This window comes from Amblyraja radiata, chromosome 20 (assembly GCF_010909765.2).
Source record: "Amblyraja radiata isolate CabotCenter1 chromosome 20, sAmbRad1.1.pri, whole genome shotgun sequence".
Taxonomy (NCBI): Eukaryota; Metazoa; Chordata; class Chondrichthyes; order Rajiformes; family Rajidae; genus Amblyraja; species Amblyraja radiata.
Window position 1 is genome coordinate 35,699,843 of NC_045975.1, and position 13,057 is coordinate 35,712,899.

Consider the following 13,057-nt stretch of genomic DNA (forward strand, 5'->3'; position numbering starts at 1 on the left):
AAAAATCTTCTGGAGGTCCACATGCACCACATCGACCACCAACTGACACGCTCATCAACTCTCGGTTACCTCATCAAAAAATTCTATCATATTGGTTAATTAAGATTTCCCATATCAAACCAAGCTGACCTGCCTGAAATCATCCAATTTGATGTAATTTTTGAAGAGGTCTAATTTTAGACATCTCTATCCTGGGAAACAGTCCTTGTCTATCTACCGCACATAATTTTATATACAGTACCTCTACCATGTCACCTTAAGCCTCACTTGTTTCAGGGAAAATAAACCTAACCTAGCCAATTTGTCTGTATAATTCAATTCCTACAAACCTGTCCAAGCCCTGTAATAACTCTTTATGTTTCTATGAGATTACAAACAAGCTGCATGGTCTAGAGTACCCATGAGGAATATTACAAGAGATAAACTAACGTAGTAATACATGTTTAAATTTATTCTGTCTCTGCTAGATGGTTTACAAATTAGAAAATATATTTTGCTCAAGATAACTACAGTGCTGTCATCACAAACTGATCAATGTAATTCAATTTGGTTTTCAATACTTTCTGTTGAAGTCAGATCATTTTCCAGAAGGAGTGGAGGTTTAACAAGAATGGAGGATGAACCATTGTAGTCAATGTGCTTGTTGTGTACGTAGGCAGAGGCAGAACTGCTGAGGTTTACAGGCACAAAATGCGGGAGTAACTCAACGGGACAGGCAGCATCCCGCTGAGTTGCTCCAGCATTTTGTGTCTATCTTCGATTTAAACCAGCATCTACAGTTCCTTCCTACACCTGTTGAGGTTTAGGCAGCACCAGCTTGTTCTAACAGTCAGTTAGGAATAAACAGTTGACACTTGCAGCGTTTAGGTCATTATTGGTTCAGCTTATTCTGATACAGTGTCTTCCGTATCATCAGGACAAGCTGGGCCACTGCCTCATCCACATACTGAACTTTTATTGTTGTGTATTATGGTGTTTACAGAGTACGATGTTAACATATCTGTTGTGCCGCAGCAAGAATTTCTATTTTGGGAGATAACAATAAAATACTCTTGACTCTCCTTGACCTGATAAAGGTATGTTATTTGTGAGAAACAACTCGAATGACCAGGAACGAAGGAGATTACAAAGTGTGGTGGACACTACCCGGTCGGTCCATCAAAGGCACTGACCTCCACCATTGTAGGAATCAATAGGAGATGCTGTCTCAAAAAGGCAGCCAACATCATCAAGGACCCACACCACCCTGGCCGTGCTCTCAGTTCACTCCTGCCATCAGGAAGAAGGTATAAGAGTCTGAAAACCATGACCTCCAGATTCAGGAACGGCTTCTTCCCAACACCATCAGGCTACTGAGCACGACAAATACCAACTAAACTTCAAACTACAAATTGTCCTGGTTGCACTAGGAACATAGGGGTTTTGTTCTGTTTTGCACTAAAATTAAAGTTTTATTTTGTTTGCTTATTATGTTATCTACTGAGTTCTGTGTTGCAATGTTATACTTCTGGAAGTAAGAATTTCATTATTCTATTTAAGGACATTTGGCAATTAAACACTCTTGACTTCCTTGACTCTTAATAGGGTAAATAGTAAGAACCTTTTTCCCTCGGTGGGAGGTGTCTAAAGCAAGATGGCATAGATTTAAGGTGAGAGGGAAGAGGATTAGATGGGATCAGAAGGGAAAATATTTCACACAGAGAGTGGTTGACATCTGGAATTCACGGTCAGAGGAGTTGGAAGTAAGAAACAACCACTACATTTAAGAGGCTTTCAGAGAGGCACTTGAATAGGCATCACAGAAAAGGCTATGGACTTAATGAAGGCTAATGGGTTTAGTGTAAATAGACACAACAAACAGCATGGGCAGGGTGGGCCGAAAGGCCCAATTCTGTGCCATGCAACTCTATGACTCCTCACAGTCTGAAGAATTTGCTGAGGAAGGGTCAATGCAAGAAAAACAGGCATGTTATGCACTAATATCCGTTTGTATTTACATGTCATTGTTGATTGAGGACTTCCTGAAATTGTGTGGCTCCAGGCTTTTTTTTGCTGAGCCAAATTATTGTAGTTCTGCAGTTGTTGGCCAAGTTGGATAAGGTTCAGATACTAACGAGGGAACGGGAAGGAAAATAACTGCAGTAATTAAACTGACCAGCTGAGACAGCAAAATGAATAGGATGTGGGAGTGGTGGCAGTTTCCTATTGTCTGCAGCTTGTACAGTAACAATACAGGCTGCGGTAGCAGTAGAGGTTATTCTGGGAGATGTAGCTTTCTGCCAATCTTTGGGAAACAGGTGGAGTAGTAAAGGCAACATATCTCGAGAATGCACTTGGCACAATTTAATGCAGGAGAAGTAAAAGCTGGCTTTTTATGATGGTATAAAATAGATGATAACGACAGCAGATAAATGTTACAGTTATAGATTCAGAGAGTGATATGGGGCGGAAAGCGGCCATTTGGCCACACTTGGCCATGCCGATAAAGATGGTTTCCTCAGCTAGTCCCGTTTGGCTGCATTTGGCCCATATCCCTATCAATGTTTTATATCCATGTACTTGTCCAAGAGTCTTTTAAACATTGTAATTATATCTGCCTTAATCTGGCACCATGTTCCATATACATGCCACCTTCTGTATGAAAAATTACCCCTCGGATCCCCTTTTAAGATTTCCACTCTCACTTTAAACCTATGCCCTCCTAGACTTGCCAACCCCGAGGAAAAGACAGTGAGCATATACTTACCTGTATCCCTCATCATTTTATGTACCATGAGAAAAGTCATTCCTGAACCTCTTTCACTCTAGAGCAAACAAACCCAGCCTATCCAGTCTCTCATAATTCAAGCCCTCCAATCCTGGAGGGAGGAAAGATTATGAAATAAAACGTACAAGGAATATCAAGGATAATTGTTAAAAGACCAACAGACTAATGACCAACAGACTATAAACCCACTGACTCCCATGGCTATCTGGACTACACTTCTTCCCACCCTGCTTCCTGTAAGGACTCCATCCCCTATTCCCAATTCCTCCGTCTATGCTGCATCTGCACCCAGGATGAGGTGTTCCACACCAGGGCATCGGAGATGTCCTTATTCTTTAGGGAACAGGGGTTCCCCTCTTCGAGTATAGATAAGGCTCTCACCAGGGTCTCTTTTATACCCCGTAACTCTTCGCTCACTCCCCATCCCCCCACTTGTAACAAGGGCAGATTCCACCTTGTCCTCACCTTCCACCCTACCAGCCGTCACATACAACAGATAATCCTCCAACATTTTCGCCACCTCCAATGGGATCCCACCACTGGCCACAACTTCCCATCTCCCTTTCGGCTTTCCGCAAAGACCTTTTCCTCCGTAACTCCCTGGTCAATTTGTCCCTTCCCACCCAAACCACCCCCTCCTCTGGTACTTTCTCTTGCAACCACAGGAAATGCTACACTTGTCACTTTACTTCCCCCCTTGACCATTCAAGGACCCAAGCAGTCTTTCCAGGTGCGGCAGAGGTTCACCTGCACCTCCTCCAACCTCATCTATTGTATCCGCTGCTCTAGGTGTCAGCTGCTCTACGTCGGTGAGACCAAGTGGAGGCTTGGCAATCGCTTCGCCCAACACCTTTGCTTAGTTCGCGATAACCAACCTGATCTCCCGATGGCTCAGCACTTCAACACCCCCTCCCATTCCGAATCCGACCTTTCTGTCCTGGGCCTCCTCCATGGCCAGAGTGAGGCCCACCGTAAATTGGAGGAGCAGCACCTCATATTTTGCTTGGGTAGTTTACACCCCAGCGGTATGAACATTGACTTCTCCAGTTCAGGTAGTCCCTGCTTTCTCCTTCTTTCCCCTCCCCAGTTCTCCCACAGCCCACTGTCTCCGCCTCTTCCTTTCTTCTTCCCGCCCCCACCACCCACATCAATCTGAAGAAGGGTCTCGACCCGAAACGGCAGCTATTCCTTCGCTCCATAGGTGCAGCCTCACCCGCTGAGTTTCTCCAGCATTTTTTATCTACCTTCAAGGATAATTGTGAAAGCTCTTATTATGAAATATTAACAAAATGAAACTGGTAAGGAGGAATCTGTGCCCTTTTAAAGATTAGAAGCAGAGCAATAAGGGAAAGACAGACTTGTTAAATGAAAATGTATTATCATTTTTAACACAGAGAAAATGGGCAAGACTGAAGTGAAAATGGATTTAATATGCGTGAAAGCATGATAATAGAGAATGGAAGAATACATAAAATGAACTGGTACCTGATGGATGAGTAGATTGCAAACATATTACTCCCAATCTTCCAATGTTCTTTGAGTTCAGGAAATGTGTCCTTGGATTGGAAAGGTACAAACATTTCTTTAATTCCACCATAAATTGCCCAAGCTACTGCAAATGAGGCAAAACAGTGGGAACATTTGTCATTTTGCTCTAAAAAGGACAAAATCGATTTTTTTAAATTGAATGCAGTGAAACCAGAAATAGTTGTGGAGAAAATAAATTTGGTATATACTGTTAAAACACTTGATGGTATAATGAAATTTAAAGCAATATAAGTTAATATTGACTTTAAATCAATTCAAACGGCTGGAATAGATAAGGCCCTGTCCCACTTTCCCGAGTTACTCACGAACTCTCCCGAGTTTTCCCCTTGATTCGAACTCGGGGAATGTCGGATAATGTCGGGAGCGAGCTCGTAGGAATCCGTAGATGTTTCGTAGCGGCTCGTAATGCCAGCCGTAGGACCTCGGGGCATCAGGTAAGTCAGGACGTTTTTTCAACATGTTGAAAAATGTCCACGAGTTAAAGAAAATAGCCCCGAGTACCTATGAACGGCTATTACCGTAATTCCCCGAGTTCGAATCAAGGGGAAAACTCGGGAAAGTTCGTGAGTAACTCGGGAAAGTGGGACAGGGCCTTTAGAGGATTAAGTAATGGTCTGGATCTTCAGGGCTTGGTCAGAACCCTTCAGAAGTTCTGGATTCAGTTTTGAAGGAGATATTTTCTTAAACAGTGTGCAGTGTGGACTCCTCAGGACATTATCATGAGAGCCACCCTATTGCACCATATTACATTACCTTTGTATCATCTCTGAGATTGGATGTGAAGATTGTGTCTTTAAAATGACAAAAGACAGGGTGAAGATCCAATGAAAATAAAACATGAGAAGCAGCCCTAAAACTGGAGATGAATATTAACAAGAGTCAGCATGGGAGTTTATTCACACCATGGGTAGTTGAAATCTGGAACACTGTTCCTTTAAAGAAGATAGATGGCAGGTCAATTATAAGATGGGAATGGGGACAAAACAGGTTTGACGGAGTTATTGATTCTGCTTTCTTGCTTTGTTGTTTACCCTGTTGTAACACCATTTTTTTTTCTATCAATAGAAGATTGGAACGTAAAATTATTATAACTGAGTTTGGCCAGAATAGGACCAATTGCCATGTGGACATTCATATTTTATCTGGATACAAATATGTGATGCAAAATCATCAACAATCTACTTAAACTAATAGATTCTCTCATCCAAGGGTGTGCAAGCTGTTATTTCAATGTTTATAAAACACCAAAGAAGGAGTCATCTAGTTCGAGGGAATGAAATTTCAGTGGGCGTGCAGTTGTGGAGCAGTGATTATCAAATAATAAGATTTAGATTGGTTTTGTAGACTGGTAATGTTGACCCTCCATGACAGATGAGGGCTGTCTTCACAGGGATGAGAAAGGAGTTAATAGAATAAAGTGGATTTAAATATTGGAAAATAAATCTACAGGCACTTCCGGGCTTATGCAACAGACAACTTACGTAAATATACACTTACGTAAACAATTCTGTACTCAGTCCCTAGTGAAATCAAGGCAGTTTGCAATTCCATGTTTAGATCGGAAACAAGTCATCAATGGCACGGTGCTTACCCAGAAGGCCTTCTGCTGCAGAAAGTCAGACGCTGCTGAGAGGTAATACTCTCAATGAGATTTCAAGCAGGGGATGGGAATGGTGATTCCAACTTACGTAAAAGCTGACTTACATAAGGGTTCACGGAATGTAATCCTTACGTCAATCAGAGAGTGTCTGTGTGGCAGAACAATGGGATATTGTTTAAGGAGCAGATTGTTCCTGAAACAGGCTAAGTACATACATTTCCACAAGAGAGAAAGGCAAAGGGCCAGACCCTATGGATGAAGAAAGAGCTCGAGAAGATGAAGAAAGAGAAACAAATGTATGACAGATATTGGGTAAACAAGACTGAAGATAAGTGAGCTGAGTGGGAGAGTGAAAGGAAAGAGTATAGACAAAAGAGTGAGAAGAGAATGATGAATAACCATAGGGAATGGAATAGACTTAAATGGACAAATCAATAATAAGCTGATGTTGGCTAGATCCATGGCTTCAGTCAGAAAGCACAAATTGAATGCCAAGTGAATATTTTGTATCACTCTTTACCAAAGTAAAAGCTGCTGCCAAAATTACAGCCAAGCAAAAGGTAGTGGAGACAATGGGTGAAAAGTGAGGGAGGATGTTGCAGAAAGGCACACGATGTTAAAAGCAAACAAAGCATCTGGTCCAGTGCCAAGATTGCTGAGGAATGTAGGTGTGGAGGATGTGCAATCATCTTTTAGCCCTCCCAAGATACAACGGAGGTGCCAGGAGTTTCGAAAATGCGACACTGCTAATCAAAAACGGGTACAAAAACATGCCGGGTAACATTAGGCCAATCGAGTTAGCCTCAGTTGCAGTGGCTTTCAAAAACTATAATCAGAGCTGATGAAAGATGACAGAGATATCATCCACTTAGTTCTTTAGAAGGAGTCTGATTAAGTCCTACACAAAAGTCTTTAGTTTAGGTTAGAGATACAGCATGAAAACAGTCTCTTCAGCGCACCGGGACCACGCTGACAATTGTTCACCTGTTCACACGGATTCTATGTTATCCCTATTTCACATCGACTCCCAACACTGTAGTGGCAATTAAGCTACAAACATTTACGCCTTTGGAAATGTGGGAGGAAACCGGAATGCCCAGAGGAAACCCACGCAGTCACAGAGAGAACATGCAAACTCCACACATACATTACCTGAGATCAGGGTTGAACTGTGAGGCAACAGCTCTACCAGCTGACCCACTGTGACAGCTTGACAAGATTGAGGCCCAGAAAATTATAGGGTGATAAACATCCTGGATATTGAATTAACTTAAAAACAGAATGCAGAGAATAATGGGAATCTATGTGTTTCATGGAAATGGGAGACCACAATACATGTTAATGACATGGGTGTATGGAGTAAAATTTCCAAATAAATGGGTGATACAAAGAGGTGTAGTAAACATTTAGTAATATGAATGCAAGAAGATGCAGACTGGCTGAATAGACAGACAAGTGGCAAATTAAATTTAATACAGAACAATTGAATTGGTACAGGTACCCGGAGTCGCAGGTAGATAAGGTGGCCATGGAGTTGCACGTACATAAGGTAGATAAGGCTTTTGGCACATTGGCCTTCAGAAGTCGGAGTATTGAGTATAGAAGTTGGGAGGTCATGTTGCAGTTGTATAACATGTTGGTGAGGCCACATTTAGAGTATTGTGTTCAGTTCTGGGCACCATGTTATAGGAAAGATGTTGTCAAGCTTGAAATGGTACAGAGAAGATTTACAAGGATGTTGCCAGGACCAGAGGGTCTAAACTATAGGCAAAGGTTGAGTAGGCTGGTACTCTATTTCTTGAGGCACAGGAGGATCAGGGGTGATCTTATAGAGGTGTATAAAATCATGAGAGGAATAAATCTTGCCCAGAGTAGGTGAATCGAGGACCAGAGGACATCGGTTTAAGGTGAAGGGGGAAAAAAAAAATAGAAATCTCTTTTCACACAAAGAGTGGTGGGTGTATGGAACAAGCAGCCAGAGGAGGGAGTTGAGGCAGGGACTTTCCCAACATTTAAGAAACAGTTAGACAGGTACATGGATAGACAATAGACAATAGACAATAGGTGCAAGAGTAGCCCTTCGAGCCAGCACCGCCATTCAATGTGATCATGGCTGATCATCCCCAATCAGTACCCAGTTCCTGCCTTCTCCACATATCCCCATGACTCTGCTATTTTTAAGAACCCTATCTAGCTCTCTCTTGAAAGCATCCAGAGAACCTGCCTCCACCGCCCTCTGAGGCAGAGAATTCCACAGACTCACAACTCTCTGTGAGAGAAAGTGTTTCTTCGTCTCCGTTCTAAATGGCTTACTCCTTAATCTTAAACTGTGGCCCCTGGTTCTGGACTCCCCTAACATCGGGAACATGTTTCCTGCCTCTAGCGTGTCCAAACCCTTAACAATCTTATATGTTTCAATGAGATTCCCTCTCATCCTTCTAAACTCCAGAGTGTATAAGCCCAGCCGCTCCTTTCTCTCAGCATATGACAGTCCCGCCATCCCGGGAATTAACCTTGTAAACCTACGCTGCAGTCCCTCAATAGGACAGGTTTGGAGGGATATGGACCAAACGCGGGCAGGTGGGACTAGCGTAGCTGGGACATGTTGGCAAGGTGGGCCGAAGAACGTGTTTCCACACTGTATCATTCTATGACTCTATGATACAGTTTGGCATGAAGAGTAAGGTGAAACAATATTGACCAAATGGCACAGATCTAAAGGATGGGAATGAGAAAGTGGCAGCACAGATTGTGAGAGTGATGAGTGAATCCTGGGGTCCAAAGCTAAAACCATAGAGTGCAAAAGCAGGGAAGTTATGTTGAGTTTGTATAAAATCCTAGTTAAACCACAATCAGAGTATGCCGACCACATTGTAGGAAGGATATGATGGCTCTAAAGAGAGTTGTAAAAATAATGGATTTACCAGAGTTGTTTTAAAGATGCTTTCTAGGAAGCAAAGTAGGTTGAGTGAAAGTTTAATACAGGTGTACAAGATCAGGACTGGTTCACACAGGGAAGATGAAGGGAAGCAGAATACATTAACTAACATTAACATTAATAATATGTTTGCTTCTAATAAAAATATTTTTTAAAAATAAAAAATTAACAATCAGAGATTAAAGGACTCAGATTTAAAATTTGGGGCAAAAGACATAAAGGGAATACAGGGGAAATATATTTTCCATCAGAGGTTTTGATCTGGAATCCACTGGTTGGAGGAGCAGTGGGTACACAATCAAAAGGTCTAAATGATTGGCACCAGCGAGAAAATAATATTCAGGGGTATAGGGAAAAAGTAGGGAAATGGGCCTGACAAGACTGTTCTACCTCCGGCCCCTCTTGGATTCAAGCCTGCCTTCTGTCCTATGACAATTCAATACTGTTGAGATTCTGCCCTTTTCGGGAAAAAATCTGATTATTTGTTCTCGTTCAAACTCCAATAATCCATTTCCTCCACTGACCTTCCGCCCACTGTAAATGTTGAGCCACATTCATTCAACCTCTCTCTTTTGATGCAATTTTGAAATTACTCTGTCACGTTGCCTTCTCACGATGTCATCCCATGTGAATGTTAGAACAAGTGGGCAGTCATGAAGTGATATCTGCAGCCCATTCAATCACCAGTCAGTAGGAGATGTAGAATGGGGGCTAACTGCCTGGGATGAACATCCCAATCTCTGGTCAGTGGGATCATACACCAGTATTTGGATCAAAAACCCTTCCCTACTTTCCACCTGCTCCTCTCTGCACTCAAACTATATGCTCCATACACCATGCCACCCTCCACTAACCTTCCTCAGGCCATCTGTTAATGTATTTACGTTGTATATCATTTACTTTGACATACGAAGATTCACATCTTTCTCCCAATTTCAGTCCATCCCAGTGGGAACCACCTCTGTTTGCCAGTTTTCTCAGACTGGAGACACACTGTGCAGCAAATTGTAAAGCTTGAATATTTATGCTGACTCTTTTCATGCATTTTTAGTTGCCTAGCAACCCGAATAAGATATTAATTGCAGTTTTCCCTTCAAGTACAACTGGCTGACAATTCTTTGTGGGAATTTTGATGTCTTGATTTTATTGAAATGTGTGACTTTTCTCTGTGACGTGAAATATCAAAACCTTATGATAAATTAAATACCTTAACAGAATAAGGAAATTATCTACCAACACAGAACATCCTCTTATAAAGCACTTACATTTTATAATGTTAAATTCTGATTGACTTCCCGAACAAACACTTAGAAGAGGACTGAGTTGTAATGCAGGCAGGAAGCGTTTGGTTTCCCATTCCCACATTAAAGGAACATCTCTAAATGTCGAACTGTGATAAATACATAAATGCATCAAGCAGCAACCCTCTTGGAGTATGCTGCCAGGTGCTTTGGCTGTATTTAGATATAAACAATTCCCAACGACATTTGAAGGTGGACAAAAATGCTGGAGAAACTCAGCAAGTGAGGCAGCATCTATGGAGCGAAGGAAATGGGCACCGTTTTGGGTCAAAACCCTTCCTTCGCTCCATAGATACTGCCTCACCCGCTGAGTTTCTCAAGCATTTTTGTCTACCTTCGATTTTCCAGCATCTGCAGTTCCTTCTTAAACACCAACGACATTTGGTTCACTTTTGAGTGAAACTATCTATTGATAGGATAGCAGATGGGGTTAAAAGTCACTCAAGAACTGTGGGATCAGAAGTGAATGAAAATCAAAAGAAAACATGCAGATGCTGGAAATCTGAAATAAGAACAAAACATGCAAGCAACATTCAGGGGGAAAGATGGTTTGATTCTGAAATTCAGGTTGTGTGATTGGCCATACAGGTACGTTAAAACCCTAAAAAGCCATCAACCAGAAAATAACAGATACAATCTTTCCAAAATTTATCCGTGTTTCAAAGGTTCTGAATAGCCTTTAACTGTGTTTCCATCTTCCCTCAAGTGCAGTATAATTTTTATTTTTAATGGATTGAAAGCATTGCTGGCAATGCTAGCATTTATTGCCCATCTCTCCTTGCCCTTGAACTGAGGAGACGGGTTAGAGTCAACCACTTTGTGGGTGTGGAAGCATGCATGGGCAGCGGTTGGGAAACTATTGGAGAGTCCTCGGGGTAAGAGTCCGCGGCAGGTCGTGTCTTATGAACATGATTATGTTTTTGAGTAATGGTTACCATTACTGAGGCCAGCTTTTTGTATATAATTATTTGAACTTAAATTCACCCAAATATTATGGTGAGATTTAAACTCATGTTACCGGATCAGTGGTCAAGAGATCTAGCAGCTAATCAAATACACATATGAATATGGAGAACGAATAGGCTCCTCGAGCCTGCTTCACTTTTCAATAAGATCATGGCTAACCTGATTTGTAACCTTAATGCTGCATTCCAGCCACCTCCAACATCTTGATCAGAATTGATCTGCCTCTGCCTTAAGACTCTGCTTTCTCTGCCCCATATGGAAGAGAGTTCCAAATACTCATGACACCCTGAAAGAAAAAAATGTCAGCTCATCCCTGTGTTAAATGTTTCAGCTGGATGTCTGAAGAAGGGTTTCGGCCCGAAACGTTGCCTATTTCCTTCACTCCATAGATGCTGCTGCACCCGCTGAGTTTCTCCAGCATTTTTGTGTACCTTGAAGAGAGAGTTGGGTATAGCTCTTAAGGCTAACGGAATCAAGCGATATGGGGAGAAAGCAGTAACTGGGTACTGATTCTGTATGATCAGCCATGATCATATTGAATGGGGGTGCTGGCTCAAAGGGCCGAATGGCCTACTCCTGCACCTATGTTTTTATGTTTCCAAGTATTAGTCTGGAAATCCTTCTCGGAACTGCCGCCAACACGTTTGCATCCATCCTTAAATAAGGAGACTGATTCCATACATGATGTACCAGGTGCTGTGACACCTGTGCTGTACATAAAGGAAGTATATCCTTCCTATATTATGGCAACAAGAACTTTACACAATACCCCTACTGTTGGCTAAATCATGTTTTATCTATTTGTACAATCAGCTTCATGAACCCATACTGTCCTGGCGAATGAAGGCAAACATCCTTCTTCACCATTTATGTAATGTGCCACCTCCAGGGATCTATACACCAAGGTTCTTCTGTTCCTCAGTATTTCTTATGGTCCTGCCTTTTATTCTGTCTGTCCTACCCTTATTAGACCTTCCAAAACTCACCACCTCACGCTTACTGAGATTAAAACTCCTCTGCATTGCTCTGCTCAAGTTACCATTTCATCTGCAGCATAAAACTATCCTCCTCACAATCAAAAACACCACAATTTTTTGTTTTGGCTGCTTCTTATTAATCATACCTCATATATTCATATCCAGTCCATTAATGTACACAACAAACAGCAAGGATCCCTGCTATTTTTAATTAATTAATTAACCCGCAGATTTTAATTAAAACCCACCACCATCAACCTCTATCTCTTGTTAGCTGGCCAACTTTGGATTCAATTTGCCATCATGCCTTGGATCTAATGAAATGGAAAGCAAAATTACAAAAAAATAAAGCCCATGAAAGCTCTTGCTATGAAATCACATCTTATGCAATTTGACTAGTTCTGCCTCTGGTCATTTCACTTATGAGTTTATGATTCATCGCCAGTTTAACCTCAGAATTCATTCTCTTGCAGAAAATCCAATTAAAGCACATTGGAAAAAAGCTAGGTCCACTTATTCAGGCTGCCAGATGATCTTTTCCAACCTTTGCTATGTCCTTGGGCAGGCTTTGCGAGACAGTCCTGGTGTGGTTCCAGCCTTGCGTTGAACAGTGACGGCAAGCAGTAATGTGTGGGGAATGGGGAGCAGTGACACACACATAGGCACAACGGTGCATGGTACTTTATCCCCCCAATACACAGTTTCATATTCTAAACAAGCTGGATTCTGGATTCTGGCTTGGCCATTGACAGACATCACAAACATCAGAAGCAATGACAAAATGCAAAGCAAATTGGAGGGAAGAGGATAACCCAGGATAATGTTGATGAACAGAATATAATACCTAGTGATACAAATTAGGTATAGGTGTAGGTCACTCGGTCTATCAAGCATGCTCTGTGTTTGGCCATTGAGATTGAAATAAACCCACACCAACTTCCTGGGATAATAGGCATGCCA

The 13,057-nt window shown here is 41.9% G+C and overlaps 1 protein-coding gene across 3 annotated transcripts in view; it reads right to left on the minus strand.

Annotated features, from left to right (window-relative positions):
• Positions 1–13,057, minus strand: part of LOC116984843 (tetraspanin-18-like) — a 163,469-nt gene that overhangs the window by 110,571 nt on the left and 39,841 nt on the right. Inside the window, exon 2 of one of the 3 annotated variants that reach the window (XM_033039266.1) lies at positions 4,253–4,379. The exons of the other annotated variants lie outside the window; for them this stretch is intronic. The gene's annotated coding sequence lies outside the window, so the exon portion shown is untranslated. The remainder of the gene's footprint in view (positions 1–4,252; positions 4,380–13,057) is intronic. 3 annotated transcript variants of the gene reach the window in all.